Here is a 5,434-nt window from a genome sequence, read left to right as displayed (position 1 = left end):
TGTTCTATAACTTACTTTATTCAGTCAACAACTTGTGTTTCTGTATATTTTCATCTCATCTCACCTTATCCCATCTGTTATGAACTGAATTGTCTTCTCCCCTAAATACATGTATTGAAGTCCTAACCCCTACTCCTGTAGATGTGATCCTGTTTGGAAATAAGAGGGTTTTTGTTGTTGTTGTTATGTTTATGAGGTCATATCAGAGTCGGGTGGGTCTTAAACCTAATCACTTTTAAATGGTGTCTAATAACAAGAACAGAACAGACACACACACACACACACACACACACACACGGGGGAAGACAGACGCCATGTGAGGATCTGTCTACAAGTAAAGGAACGCCAAGGATTGCCGGCAGTCACCAGAAACTGGGAGAGAGGCCCACAGAAGGAGGCAACATGGTCAAGACCCTGATTTGGACTTTTAGCCTCCAGAACTGTGAGAATATAAATTCCTGTTCTTTAAAGCCACCCACTTGTAGGGTGCTAAGACACCATCTAATTTCTAGGCCATATTAAAATTTCTTCAGCAAATTCCATTTATTCTCACTGGTTTACCCAAATCAGTATCCAATCTAGGACCACACATTTTCCTTTAAGTTTATTTTAATCTAGTACAGTCCTTGTTTTAGGATACTTATTAGTGGAAGCAATTGACTTTGTTGTACTACAGAATGCCCTGCCTTCTGGATTTGCCTGGTTGCTTCCTGGTGGTGGTACTTAGCTTGCTTCACTAGCTACTATATTTCCTATGAAATAGAAGTTGTATTTAAAGGGTTTATGGATTAAGGTAAATATTTTTTAATTAAAATAATGACTATTTCTTAGTAGAGATCCACCATGAGATCTATGTAAGATATTACTTTCTTCTCCCAAAGAATGTTAGGAGGAAAATACACATAAAGAATACATATTAGAAGAAAAATGATTCCAGAAAATAGAAGAAAATATTTGATAAGAATCTTCCCTGCACTCTAGGGAAATGAAATATAATATGGACCTAGTGAGACAAAACAAACAAAAATCAAAGATATGAGAATACAGTGAAAAGGGGTCAAAAGAGGTTAAGGAAAGAAATAGAAGAAAAAAACAACTAAATATTTGAAAGTCAAATTAGAAGCCACAAAAAGTAGAATCAACACAGCAGAAAACTGGGTGAGTGACATGGGTAACAGGCTTGACAATATCACACAGAAAACAATGAAGAAGGTTAAAGAGATGAAGTGATATGGTAGATATGTAAGACATTTGTGGAGTTCCGACATATAGACAGAGTCCCTGATGATGAGGAAGCAAATGGAATTTACAAAAAAAAAGTAAAAATATAAAAGACAAAAAATCTTTCCTGAAACGAGAACAACAAAAACCCAGCTGGGCAAATGAACAAGATTTACTATCTTCCAGGTAAACTGAGTAAGGAAACCACTACGACCAGAATAGTTCTTGTGAAGTCCCAAATCTAGGGATAACAAAAGCTTCCTATCTACAAACATCCAGATAGAAGAAGCAGACAACCTACTAAGGGGAATAAAAGGAATCTGGCTTCAGACTCCTTTTAAGCAATTTTAGATGACATAAGACAATGAGATAATGTAGAAAGAATGTTGAGGAGGACAGAGTGAGACTCAATAATTCTATAAATGGCTAGAAATTCATTCAAGTATAAAGGTAACAAAAATAAATGTAAAACCCTAGGCACATTAGAACAGACACATCCACAAGCTGGTCGATGGAAAAATAATGGACAAACCATTAACTAACAGTTTAATTTTTGAGAAGGAAGACATAAAACATAAAATGTGAAATAAGAAAAGTACAAATAAAGAGGAGGTATAGGCTGCTGTGAAAAGGTAGTGGCATGAAGCTATATTACTTAGGATATAGTCTAGGTACTAAAAAGACCCCAAAACGCAGTGACTGAAACAAGATAGAATTTTGATTGTCTCTTACACAGCAATCCAGAGGTGGGCAATCCAGAGCTGGTAGAGTACCTCTGCCATTCTCAGCATGTGACCTCCATTACTGGGTTGCAAGGCGGCTGCTTCAGCTCCTGCCAACATGTTTGCATTCTGGCTGGTGGGAAGGGGAAAGAGAGGAGGTGTGCACACTTATTCCTTTTAAGGGCATGACCTTGAAATGGCATAATCACTTTTGCTCACATCCCATTGGTCAGAATTCAGTTACATGGTCACACCTACATTCAAGGGAAGATGGGAACTGGAGCTTTTAGCATGGTGGTCGTGAGCCCAGCTAAAACTGAGGAGTTCTATTATTCTTTATCTTTCAAGGAAGAAGAGGCCAATCGATATTGATAGGCAATTATTAGCCTCTGCAAAAAAGCCACGTCACAGAATTACTCTTCTACATACCCACTAAATACGTAGGAAATATTTTTAGTACTTTTTCAAGAAGATCATTTTTAGATTTACAGAAAAAATTATGCAGAAAGTACAGAGAGTTCCCTTATACCTCTCTCACCCTGCACATAATTTCTCCTGTCATTAATATCTTGTATTAGTGTAGTGCATTTGTTAAAATTAATGAACCAAATATTGATGCTTTATTGTTAAGTAAGCCCGTAGTTTACAGTAGGGTTCTCTCTTTGTGTTATATAGTTCTATGGGTTTTGACAAATGCACAATGTCACGTATCCACCACTACAGTATCATGCAGAATAATATTTTTAAATAGCAACAAATTTACTAATGACAACCTAACAAGGAAAGAGGTTATGTATTGGCCAAGGGGTGGGGAGAACAGACAGTTTGGACATGGTCTGATGTGATGGTTAATTTTACGTGTCAACTTGGCTAGGCTCTGGTGCCCAGTTGTTTGGTCAAATACTAGTTTAGATGCTGAAGATGGAATAGTTACATGTGATGAAATCAGTTGGCCTTAAGTAAAGCAGATTATACTGTATAAATGGATGGGCCTCATTCAATTAGCTGAAGGCCTTAAGAGCAAAAAGAGAGTTTTTCTTAGGGTGCATTCTGCTTCCAGACTATAAATAGACATCTTGCCAGAACTCCTCCAGTCTCTTCCTATCACCTGACCTTTGAATTTGGGGACACAAGACTGCAAGAATCTCCAGCTTTTTGTCTAACTGACAGATTTTGGACTTGCCAGCCCCCTAGACATGGCAGGACTATGGTAGGGGCTCAGCTGGCTGGAGTGGGGGCATGGTGGCTAGATCACAAGGACGTATTAGAACTTGATCCTGTAGACAGGAGAGGAATGTAGGCAGGAACCTTAACCTGGACAGAGATGATCCATAAGAGATTGGCAATGAGGACCGAGTTGGGAGTGAGAAAGGAACAGGCAGACCGTAGCTGGCTGGGGTGGGGTGGGATGGACTCTGAAGAGCTGGTGATAGCATGGCTGGGGTTGTACTGGGGAGCAACTGTTGCTGACAGGAACTTGTTGTCCTGAGAGCCAAGAAGAAGGTGAGGGAAGAGCAAAGGAGCCCAGAGGAACAGCCCTGTCCCAGGTGGGAGTAGGAGACGGGGGTAGCAAGGGAGGCTAAAAAGAAGCTCTCTGTTAAAGTATCTCCAAAGTCAGGAGAAAAGTATTAAGGAAAAAGTCAGTGCTCCAACATGGGAGTTCTCAATCCTGTCAGACCCAAGTCCCCTGTTTATGACAAATACTTTGTAACATTCCCCTCACCACCCTGAAATTCAATTCATAGTGGATATCATCTATTACACATATAATTTTTAAAAATCAGTATGTTGCCCAGTTGTAATACAAAGGAAAAATTTTATAGTAAAATAATATATATTCCATTGTGTAAACCCTTATGCATGATTCCATTAGAAATTATAAAGAAATATAATCAGATGCTTGTACCCAGAATGCAATTGTAAAGGTGTATAGAACTGGCCACTCAAAAAACAGTAAAACCCCACTACAGATTACTAGGAGCCCAAAACACTCCATCGGGTAATGAGGGAGATGGCATTATTGTGAAGATAATAAAACGCCTCATGTTAGCCTGTTCAGCTAAGGGGCCAGGAGGTGCAGATCCAACCCGTTTGGATCTCAGCTGTGGTGTGGTGCCACCTGGTGGCATTAAGAATGGGGTCCTGTGGCTCATTGCGATTTTCAGGACAGCAGCAGTGATCCCAGGAACCTCTGGTTACTGGGGGCCCATTTCCTCAGGCTGATCTGGGGAGAATACCGAACCCAGAGGAGAGGTCCTCCACCTCCAAGATTAGTTGCCCGCCTTTCCCCTCCAAACCCCCATGCCTCAGGTGAGTCCCTACTAAGAAGGGGGTTAAGTAGGGGATGGGAAACAATGGCCAATTGCATTTTTTCCGAATTTTCTGAGCCTGCAACAAAAGATCTCAGTGATGACAGCTGAAGGGAACGGGCCATCTGGGGGCTGACGCTGGAAGAAGAGGACCAGAGGCCATTGCCCCACCACCTCCTGGACTTTGAGAGACACAAGCTGCCCAAAGCCCCTGCCTATTTTCATGTTGTTGTGGTTAGCTGCCTCCGAGTCGGCCCCCGCCTCATGGCCACCCGTGCACAACAGTCCTACGCTATCCCCGTGGCCGTATTGTTGTGATCCATAGGGTTCTTATTGGTGGATTTTTGGTAATCGAACCTGGGTCCACCGAATGGAAGGCGAGAATTCCACCATGGAACCACCAGTGCCTCCCACACCCCATACTCATGTTGTTGTACCCACAGGCTTAGTAGTGTTTACTTACTAGTCTGTAGTGCACAGTTTCACACAGGTTTCACCACATCTTTGAAAACCAAGTGAAATTGTACAGTAAAGATCAGTAAGTGAACACCATGAAGCCCATGCTTACCTTTCTTACTGTAAGCCTGTACGTGTACCGTGCTTACTGGTTAGTCTACTCCTGCTTCTTGCCCTCCTAGATATGGCCCTTGAATGAGAAGGGAGGAATGGATATTCCAGAAATTCCTTTCTGTCTTTGTGCAAGGCAATGTGCTTAATTGGAGGCTTGATGGGGCTATAAAACCAATTTAAAATAAACCATCTATGACTATTTCTCTGCATTTCCTGTACACATGGCGTGTTTCTGGTCACTTCTGCAAGTATTAATATCAACAACACAGTTCGGTGTGGCCATCATGAAAACTTGTAGTGATATTTTAATAAAATTTATCCAGTCTTTTCAACAAATGGTGCTGGCAAAACTGGATATCCATCTGCAAAAAAATGAAACAGCACCCATACCTCACACCATATACAAAAACTAATTCAAAATGGATCAAAGACCTAAATATAAAGCCAAAAACTATGAAGTTCATAGAAGAAAAAATAGGACCAACGCTACAGGCCCTAATACACAGCATTAACAGGACACAAACCATAACCATCAACACACAAACCCCAACAGATAAGCTAGATAACTGGGATCTTCTAAAAATCAAACACCTATGCTCTTCAAAAGACTTC

Source organism: Trichechus manatus, unplaced genomic scaffold (assembly GCF_000243295.1).
Source record: "Trichechus manatus latirostris isolate Lorelei unplaced genomic scaffold, TriManLat1.0 scaffold00097, whole genome shotgun sequence".
NCBI lineage: Eukaryota > Metazoa > Chordata > Mammalia > Sirenia > Trichechidae > Trichechus > Trichechus manatus.
The sequence above is the reverse complement of the archived record's forward strand: the minus strand, read 5'-3'. Positions refer to the sequence as shown.